Source organism: Rhincodon typus, chromosome 6 (genome assembly GCF_021869965.1).
Source record: "Rhincodon typus isolate 14 chromosome 6, sRhiTyp1.1, whole genome shotgun sequence".
In the NCBI taxonomy this organism is placed as follows: Eukaryota; Metazoa; Chordata; class Chondrichthyes; order Orectolobiformes; family Rhincodontidae; genus Rhincodon; species Rhincodon typus.
The window spans coordinates 62,034,288-62,045,344 of NC_063337.1; the positions used below are offsets into that span (position 1 = coordinate 62,034,288).

Here is an 11,057-nt window from a genome sequence, read left to right on the forward strand (position 1 = left end):
TTCGGGTCTCGACCCGAAACGTCAGCTTTCCTGCTCCTCTGATGCTGCTTGGCCTGCTGTGTTCATCCAGCTCTACACCGTGTTATCTCTATACACTATTCATTGTGCTTTTGGTATCCAATGAGCGTTGAAAATTTTGTTTTATTTAAACCAATTCATCTTATAAACATGGTAAATTACACAATAATTTTTATTCAAGAGTGTTGCATCTTTGCTTATATTTAAATTGGCTGGCAGGACTAATCATGCATTGAATCATTTTGATTATTAGCTCTTACCTAAAATAAGATTCAAACAATAAGTTATGGGTGCCTGTGTCCAGCTTAGCCCACGATGTGGCAGATAAACTATTTCAGCAATTCCATTGATGAAGCCTCCTCCAACCCATGTTGCTGTAATAAGTAAAGACAGAAAGTAAAATTATTTACATGAGCTCATTGTAAAATGATGCAACAGGCAAAATAGCTAAACCTACATTTGCATGTTTCTCAAATTAGCATATTTTGATTTTTATATGGCTTAAAATTGTGTTCACTTTGACTCTCAATGCCTTGTTTAATATGCTTGTGAAAAATTCTTATGATCGTAATTATAAGTTGCTAACCCATTCCAAATCATTATGGAATCATTTTCCTCCATTATAACAATAAATACAAATTTAGAAGTATATCTTACTTGAAAATCTTCCTGTTTCAAAGTTATTGGATGGATGATGAAGATGTGTAGAAACAATCAAGTTGATTGTTGTTTCCTTTGTTTCAAAAGAACTGACATCTGACAATGTAAAGTACTACCTAGGTTTGCGCTGGCCACAAAAAATGGGCAAAATCCAATTTGACCAAACCCACAATTTCAAAATATTTTTGATCTTCAACTAAGTGATGGAAGGAGGCATTGACAGTGCTATCAAAGAGCAATTATCCACTAACAGCCTACTCACCAATACTTAATTTGGGCTCTGTCGGGCCCACTTGGTTCCAGACCCTATTACGGAGACCTATTATGCTATGGGCGAAGTATTGAATTCTAGGGTTTAATTGCGAGTGAGAAAATAATAAAAAGTAGTTTGTGACAGAAGGTACAATCACTTAGCTTGACATATATTTCAAACATTCTTCACCCATATATTTAGTCTGGAAACAGTTTTCCTTGCTGCACAAATGCATACAACATGAGAATTTCTGCAAGGAGATATGTTCTAATTTACAATATAGTTTGAGGATGTTATGAGGTTACTCATAGTCTTTACTTTTCATGAACAGGTTTCCAGAAAGGTTGAACGTTGGGTTTTGACATAAAAAGATGAAATGTGTCATTACTGTTACTCCCTTTCAACATAAAGTAGAGAATGAAGATGGGATTGCAGGAATTTCCTAGGTTGTGGGGTATGAAAGCACAGAATAATTCACAAAAATGGGTACAGTTGAGCTCATTTAACATGACTATTTCATTCTTTATAGAAAGTCCCTTAATGCAGCCTGTAATATTACTCTTCTTGCATCTAATCCCATCTCAACCCCAAGTTATTGAAATTCTTTATGCATCTATTTGTAACTCAAAACTTGACTACTGCAATGCATTTTAGCTGCTGTACAAGAGACTGATACATATGAAGGTGTGATATTATCATGGACTTGTCACAGTCTTTGCAGATTCCTAAAGATTGGACACAAGATCAGCTATTCTATTCTACTGCCAGTTGATGAGAGTATATCATTCTTCAGGATTGTGTCTCCTTTTTTTAAACAGAAAGGGAGATGCACAATTTGCATGACTGTTAGAATTTAGAGAAGACTTTGGTCCTGCCATTGAACTCTAGACAAAAATGGATATATGGAACATCCCAAATTGCAAAATAAAATGTCAGGTGATGCAGTTACACTATATTTTAACCTAGTTTCCTACGTTGTGACATTTTTGGGGAATGTATGTTTCTGTGAATGAATCACTAGGTTACTCCATCTCTGGTCAGATGTTTCTGGGAGTCCCACCCCTTCCAGCTTTATGTGGCTTCTGGAGAATTCTAACCAGGTGAAAATTTGCATGATTCCTACTGCTACCCCATAGGAAAAGGCCCTTTTCTGTTGTTTGGGGAGGAAATCGATCCAGGTGAGATCTGTTTACAATTGATCAGAGGTCCCCTTTCTCCACCACAAAGATTTTAAAGTTTTTAATTGGTTCTTACTTAACATTTACTATACCAGAGAAGTAGTGCCATCTCTGTCAAAAATTTCCAGTGAACTGTAATGTGCTAGCATCACAGATGTAAATTATGATGTTTCCATAATTTGGGATGAGGTGTGAACATTTCCACTTGGCCAGAATATTATTCTGCTATTTCATTAGAGGAATGTTCCTACGTGAATTTTAGGTTTCCTTATCAATCCCTGACTGCCAACAGTTTTTCACGCAATAAATTCCATCAGACTTCCTCAACTGGTCTGGATTCATTATTTGTTTCAAACCTTTTGACGTATGATGTTTCCTCTACAATTGTTTTTTCTCAGCTTATGGATGCCAATATAATCACTAAATGACTTTCGGTTTTAGAGAGGTTCAGAATTGAAGTGCCATTAGACAAGTTTCTATTTGTTCTATAAATAATAGACACATGAAGTGGTAAGAGGAGTTTTGAATGGTGTTGTAAAATAAAATGAAATTTCTGGATCATATTAAAGCAAAATACTGCAGATGGGAAATCTGAAACAAACACAGTTCTGCTATGAGCTTAAGTTCTGAAAAAGTCAAACCAGGCTTGAAACAGACTATTTCTCTCTCCACTGATGCTGCCAGACTTGTTGAGTTTCTCCAGCATTCTCTGTGTTTGTTTCAGATTTCTGGATCATACTCTCCACATTGTGTTTAGTTATTCATTTCAGAGGGGTACTGTAGAAAGAATGAAATGGGTATAGCAGAAGAGAAGTGCTCATGGAACAAAGAGACCTTGGACTGCAGGTTCATAGTTCCTTGAAAATGAAGTCGCAGATACATAGGATAGTGAAAAAGGCATTTGGTATTCTTGCCTTTATTGATCAGTGCATTGAGTATAGGAGTTGGGAGGTCACATTGCAGCTGTACAGGACATTGGTTAGGCCACTTTTGGAAAATTGCATTCAGTTCTGGTCTCCCTGCTATAGTAAGGATGCTGTGAAATTTGAAAGGATTTAGAAAATATTTACAAGGATATTGTCAAGGATGGAAGAGGGAGAGGCTGAATAGGCTGGGGCTATTTTCCCTGGAGTGTTGGAGGCTGAGGGGTGACTTTATAGAGGTTTATAAAATAATGAGTGGCAATGGATAGAGTAAATAGACAAGGTCATTTCCTCGGGGTGGGGAGTCCAAAAATGGAAGGCTTAGGTTTAAGGTGAGAGGGGAAAGATTTGAAAGGGACCTAAGCGGTAACTTTTTCACGTAGAGCATGATGCATGTATGAAATGAGCTGCCAGAGGAAGTGCTGGGGGCTGGTAGAATTACGACATCTAAAAGGCATCTGGATGGATATCCGAATAGGAAGAGTTTAGAGGGATACAGGCCAAATGTTGGCAAATGGGACTAGATTTATTTAGGATATCTGGTCGGCATGAATGCATTAGACCACAGAATCTGATTCTGTGCTGTATATCTCTATGACTCTATGATTCGTTCACTGCTGAGATCTTGCAACTGTCCAAGAGGTAACTCACGCTAGACAAATGTAATGTGGACAGTTTCAGTTACCAAGAGAAAGGAGACTGAGAACAAGTTGGCATTAAACGAGGAGAAATGGAAGCTATGGTGAAATTTATAGTCATAGTATTGACCAAGAGTGTCGAATGATACATTTCCCTTCTGGTACTACATTGTAAAGAGTCACAGTTTGGATGGAAACGCTTGTTCATAAAGAAAAGTGAGCAGCCAAATGTCATGTTCCATAGAGGGACCAATGAATTGAATAGAATTTCATTTAATGAAATGCAGAATGCTTTTCAGAAGTTAGAGACATACATGAGAAAAAGAACTCAAGGATGATAGTCTTCTGTTTGCTTCCCATGCCTGATGCTGGAAATCAGAAAATGCTGAAAATATCCAGCAGGAGTAGCTTAATCTAATCTCTGCAATGGTGACCACAAAACACGATCATCCATTTTTGTAAAAATCCAACTGGTTCACAAATGTTCTTTAGGCAAGGGAGATCAGCTCTCCTTCCCTGGTCTGGTACAGATGTAACTGCAGACCCAGAGTAATATGGTTGCCTTTAAAATGCCCTCTGAAATGGCCTAGCAAGCCACTCCATTCAAGGGAAACTTAGGATGGATAACTAATGCTGGCCAGTATCCTGTAATAAAATAATAAAAGAAAAAGGTCACGCAGCATCTCAGAAATTGGCTTCCAGTTGCAACATTGATTAAAATTCAAGATTTTAAGGCAGAGAAACTCTTAAATGGTAAAGAAAAGAGTTCCCTTACTATTTAGAGGCAGTGAGAGAGGGCCAGATGAATTGGGAGATACATTTAGAATACGTGACAGACATCTTTGAGGTAGCCAGTTGTCCTGAGGTAGAGATCTGTAGCTTGCATCAAAGCCTTTCACTGTAGTAGAGGGAAGTGAGATGTCACTGAAAACTAGAGGCCTGGCACCTGTAGCAGGGATATCCCTCATTTCATCAATACCTACCTCAGAGAGGGAAACAATAAAATGGGCTTAATTTTTGGGCTCCAAAAATCAGGATTAAAATTTTAAAAAACTGGAGCTGGGTGCATGTCAATTTAAATTTTAAACAATCACAAAGGCTTTGGAATGATGGAATAGAAATCCCTTTAGTTTTCCAATTAAAACTGCTTAAAATTTAGAAAGTTGTCAACGTTTGAAGTTTAAATTTTTAAATATATGTACAGATCTTTCATGTCTTCAGAGAAAGAACAGCTCAGGAGATACAGGTGAAAAGTGGGAGACTTTCAAGACTGCCCTAAGGCATCACTATCAGCATAAGAGAGACAGTAGAGTAAAGGAGAATTTGAGTACTTGGTAATGGGGTGCCTCTGGTTCTGTTCAAGTGGCAGTAAGAGTGACCACGTTAACTTTGATCAGAGCTTTGATCAGGAGCAACACAGCTTTGCATTCCAGAGGCCAAAAAGCCATTGGCAAGCCAAGAACACATCCACAACACAATCAATGTCACCCTCCCAGTAGAACAGTCATTAAAATGAACACTAGGTCTCTGAGGATGCGGCTCCAGTCCTTTGTCCAACTGAATGCCTCAGTACGCTATACACTTGCAAGAGTCTCCATTTTTATGTTGATCTTTGAGTTCTTCATAACATGGCCATTCAGAGAGGTGTGCACCTTGAACTGTGAAGCCCTGGAATGTGACAATTCATTGTTGGGGCTGAACAAAGAGATGCTTCCTCCTCTCACTTCTTCCCTCTTACGATCCCAGCATTAGATGTAAATTAATATTGATGAATTGAGAAGCAGCCTTGCTGCAGATGTCAGGCTTCCAGATTCCCCTGGTATCTCATTTCCCTCTGGTCTAGTGGAAAGCTTTGATACAAACCACAAAACTCTCCCTTATATGGGCTGTCTAAATGTGTTTCCCACTTCATCTGACCCACCCTCAATGGCCATAAATGGACAGGAAATCAACCTTCATATTAACTAAGCATTTCTCTACCTAAAAAATAGTAACATAAATCCATCGCCTGCCCAAAAACAAACTTGTCTTCTGTTTCTTGTCTCTATGGCAAAATGTCTTACATTGAAATCCTTTCTCTAGAACTCTTCTGATCAAAGTGCATCAATCTGAAGCATTAAATCTGCTTCTTTCTTCACAGCTGTTACTCCATTGAGCAGGTTGTGAGCAAATAAGCATTGCATGCTAACATGATTGGTGTTTCATTCTATCTCTCTATTGATGATTGAGTGTAAACTGTTGGAGCATTATTTCACCAGATTAGATTTGTTCTGCCTATTTTTTGAACAAGACATACCAAGACATGCCAGTTTGCTGGTTAGACATCAGTACTTATTGTCAGTATTGTAGCTGTACTGAAACAGCATGGCTTGGGGCTCGGCCAGTTCTGGATAATAAGTCTTCAGCACTACACCCAGGATGTTGTTGGGACACATGGCTTTTGTCTTCAACTATTTATGGGCATCACATGGAGCGAATTCAATTGCTGAAGGCTGGCATCTACGATGGTGAAGTGAATCATCCACTTGGCACTTCTGAGTGAAGACGATGCAAATGCTTCAGTTTCATCTCTTACTGCTGGCCTTTTGAATTTAAAAATAATTTTTTATTAACTTATTTTTCTAATCAACCTGTTTAGAGATGTTATTACGTATCTCTGGAGCAGGTGGGATTTGAACAAGGTCTCCTGGCCCAGAGGTAGGGACACTACCGCTGTGCCAGAAATAGGACCCCCTGCTGGTCTTTTATGTGTTGGGCTTTGGCATTATTGACAATTGGAATATTCAAGATGCCTCCATTAAACATCTGTTGTTTGAAATGTATCAATGAAGGGGAAATTATTGTACAGAAGTATTGTCATTGGACAAGTAAAGAAGAGATCCAGGTTAATACACTGGGGTCAAGACATCAAATCTTATCACAGCAGCAGATGGAATTGAAATTGAAGCTCAACCATTAAACCACTAGAAATTGTCTTAAAAAGCAATTTGGTTCACTAACATCCTTTATAGAAGGAATTATTTTACCTTTCGCTGGACTAAGCTATCTTTGACCCTAGACACACGGGAATGTGTTTTACTTTTAACTCCTCACAAAGGTAAAAAAGAATGTGCAACAAGTTCTGACCTGCATCCCATGAGAGAATTTAAAATAAAAACTATCCACAACTGAATGTTGCAGGATTACAGATCTTTGGTGTAATTTACTGTTTGTGGGATTGTTTAGCTCTTTTGTTGAGTGCCGTTTCTGCTGTAGAGAATGCAGGTGGCCCTGTGTTATATCTTCACCAGTTTGACATTTCATCATTAGGTACACTTCGTGCAGCTCTTGGAATACTTATCTACCTTGTTATTGAGCACTATCCAGCAGAGCAGGGGACTGGGCATCTATAAATCAACTGGAGTTTTTTTTTTACACATGTTGGTTGATGTTTCTATTCTGCTCTACGAGAGGTCCAAACCATAATTATGACCACAACCACACATAGGTCAAGGACAAAGGTCTTGAAACCACCTCAACCAGAATCGGGGTTGGTCCCTGTACTAATGGCATTAAACTGATACAAACCAACTGTCCACACAACTGAGCTACTCACAAGGAGTCCAAGGTGTTATGGTAACACACCTTTTTACATGCATGTTGTAGCCTGGGACATGGATGGTGGTGTTAGTGACTCCAGTTTCTTTCTATCATGTAGTTGACCAGGATCTCTTCTATTCTTACAGCTTGCCATTTCGAAGTTGATTCTCAACCTGTTTGATTAAGCTATGGATGCATTAAGGTGGCATGGTGACTCAGTGGTTAGCATAGCTGCCTCATGGAGCCAGGGACCTGGGCTTGATTCCACGCTTGGTCTTTGTGGAGTTTGCACATTCTCCCTTTGTCTGTGTGGGTTTCCTCCCACAGTCCAAAGATGTGCAGCTTAGGTGGGTTGGCCATGCTAAATTGCCCCATTGTATAAAGGGATGTGCAGGCTAGGTGAATCAGCTATGGAAAATGCAGGGTTATAGGGTAGGGGTGCAATGCTGTTCAGAGGGTAAATGTGGACTCAATCGGCCAAATGGCCTGCTTCCACGCTGTAGGAATTTAATGATCTCTTTGGCCATCAGTCCTGAGCCTGGTGCTTCTGACATAGAGATGTTACTTTTATGTCATAAGATTTCAACCAGTACTATAGATTAATTACTTTAAAAATAGATGCATAAGATTTACTATGGTGGCTTTCCGGACTCTGCCCAATGTTGCTATATTTGAGGGGAAGTTTGTGTATACAACTTCTCCACTCTATCAATGTTTGAAATTTGAATTTTACAACTTTTGATGACTAAATTATTATTATTCAGCAACTAAGGTGGTATTCAGCAGCCTTATTTTTATGGATTTTACCTGTCATTGTAAAAATCCCAACTAAGGTTCCAATGTTCCTTCCTCCAATCATGGCCACCTCACTTTTGTCTCCAGAGCATTTTTTCTCTTCCCGCTTTGATTTTCGAGATGCCCAAATTCCAGTTGCAAGAATTAATACATAGAAGACAATAACTGCCACAAGTCCAGGGATGTTCACTGCCATCTTCCTCAGTAACCTTTTAGATTTAAAAAATAATGTTGTTGTTACAGCCTTTTACAAAGTGTCCCTGATCTTTTCATCATATATCTATCTGCATTGGTTATTGAAATATACCTATCAATGTTTACATTTTTTTAATGGAATGTAACTCTGATCATTTCACAGTCCAGATTATAATATGCTACTTAAAGTTTTCACCAGAGTTATAATCCACTCTTTCGATTATCAGGTTCTTTCTTAAAAATATGTTTGCAAATAAAGAGCATAAAGAGTACAGCGCAGGAATAGGCCCTCTGGCCCACAAAATTTGTTGATTAGTATCAGCTTTAAGCACACTAACATCAACTGTAAATCATCAGAAGAAGTAACCATTTTATTCAACATGAGCAAGATACATGAGGGAAATGCTTGAAGTCAATCAATATGTCTTTAATGTGTCATTCTTGGTAAAGCTAACACATCAAGTTGAAACTTAGAGACTCTTAATGTGTTTGAAGACTCAAACCTTTAACATTAATCTATAACCATAATCTATCTTCATGATAATTCAAACCTGGGAATTATAGGCATCCAGAATTCACAATTAGATCTATGACCTCAAACTGAACTATTCCACCTAATGCCTTGCAATTATAAAGTCCAGTGTTTTAAGACCTGCATATATGCAAATGGATCTAATAGATATTAATAACACGGATCCCAGAATGTGAACTAAATTACATCAGTTCGAGGCAAGTGTATATTTATAGAAATGAAGGGCAAAGAAGTACACTCAAAGCGGATTTGCATAATCATGCAGTGAATAATGTGCTTTTTCAGGCTTTAGTAACAGTGGGCGTGCAGTGGATCTACATGATAATGGTAAACTTCACAAAGCAGTGGAGTAGTATTAGCTCCATCCCATTTGTAAACTTTATAGACATGATAGTAGGCCATGTAATCATAACTCTGGTTTTTAAAGGTGCCAAAACATGCAAAACTAAACGAGTTAGCCATCAGAGACCTGGAATTGTGGCAGAAAAGTGTTGCAAAGGAATCAGGATGGGCAAAGGCTATACCTGCTCATGGTTGCTTCTCTGGATGTACAGCCAAGGCTGCGAGGATCCTAACAGGGATTGTTTCATTCCTTCACATGAAGACCCTTTATTGTGAGAAGGAATGTGTAGTTGGAGTTTCTGCGATAGTCAGCAGAGGAGTGTGGTTCCATACTCCTAGATGCATTGCGGGAAGCAATTTAACGACCAAACATGACAGGAAAGATCAGAATAATGTCAAATTCACCTAGTCCTCTGTGCACGTCACACAAGCCACCTAGTCTGCCTTTGCAAATTCACTTCACCCCATTACACCTCACAACCACTTAGCTGCGGTACTCCCATCCTTCCCTTGCACCCTCTTCCATAACTACACCAAAACTTCGCATACCATGCCTGTCCTTTATAGATGTCATCACCAATAGTGCTGAACACATGTCACTTTTCATACCTTTTCCTTATAGGACAAAGAGACATTGTACCCCAGGAATAGAACTGTAAGTGGCCTTTCATAGATCATGCAGCTGACAATTGCTGAGGAGAACAAACTGGAGATCAATGGTGCTGTGATATCCCTGGTTGTTAAACATGGTGCACCTACAATTCAACAAAAATTGCCCACACATCAGGCATATTGGGCACTCAGTCATACTGACTTGGTTTCAACAGTGAGTGAAATGTGATCATCAACATTTACAATGTTCTTTCTTAGCTATTACTAATCCTAATTCTTGTGTATGCCAAGGATGTCAATGTGTTCAATGGGACACGTAAGCAATGAGTTCTCAGATGAGTTGTGTTATTCTGTGGGCACACTATCACAAAACACACATTGATAGGACCAATATGACAGAGAATTGCATTTCCACATGGTGACTTCATGAGTGAGGAAGAGTAACTAGTGGACACACTGGGATAGAGATTCCATATCAGAAGATGCACTGTTCTAAGCTGAACACAGCTGCTGTCGTTTGGCAGGTGGGTGCATCATGGAAGAGAGGAATGAATGAGCAGCATCATACAATATGAGATGCATTGACAGGCCTTCAATGTACATCCACCACAACTGCAGAGAGATTGGAGGAGTTCATTTCAAGTAAGAGGGGTGATGTACCAGGTCATTAAAATGATGTCTTTTTCCATTAATTGTGTCACATTTGTCCATATGTGTCTGTGCATGTCCGGAACCACACTGTAGACTTTAGAGATCAACATGTCTGGCATCATAGGTAGTCTTTAGTCTCAGCCTGCACTGACCTGCACCAAAGGACACCCTCATACGGTGGAAGCAGTGAAGTGCATCTGGGCCATTACGGAGAGATGGTGAAAGGATTCATGAAGTTGGGATTTCTGGTCAAAGCACATCACTTTTCCCTCATTGCCACAAATCAGTCAGTAACATATTTCCTCATCTCTTGATATCGGATTGTGTCCCAGCATAGATGCAGGTGGAGCAGTCTTTAGAAGGGCTCCCACAAGCTCCAAAATATCGAGGATATTGGCCAAGAGCAACTCTGGAGACAGAGCAGGGATCTGAGGACCCTGTCTTTACCTCTGCTACATCCGTATTGTTGTGCCACATGGGAGTCATGAAACATAGTATTTGTGCTGAAGTCTCTCTAAGTAAATATTGGTTTGATAATTCTTTTGTTTTTTTATTTAGCTCATGTAAATTCTTTGGTGCTACTTTTCCAGCCTGTCTGTTCTTGGCTATTGGTTGGCAAATGAATATCAAGCTTGTTCAATTACAGATGGTTGATTTTTTTTGTCAGTGACATTGCTTGGT

General features: G+C 39.2%; 1 protein-coding gene across 3 annotated transcripts in view; it reads left to right on the plus strand.

Annotated features, from left to right (window-relative positions):
* Window positions 1-11,057, plus strand: part of med17 (mediator complex subunit 17) — a 34,194-nt gene that overhangs the window by 21,098 nt on the left and 2,039 nt on the right. The gene's annotated exons all lie outside the window — the stretch shown is intronic.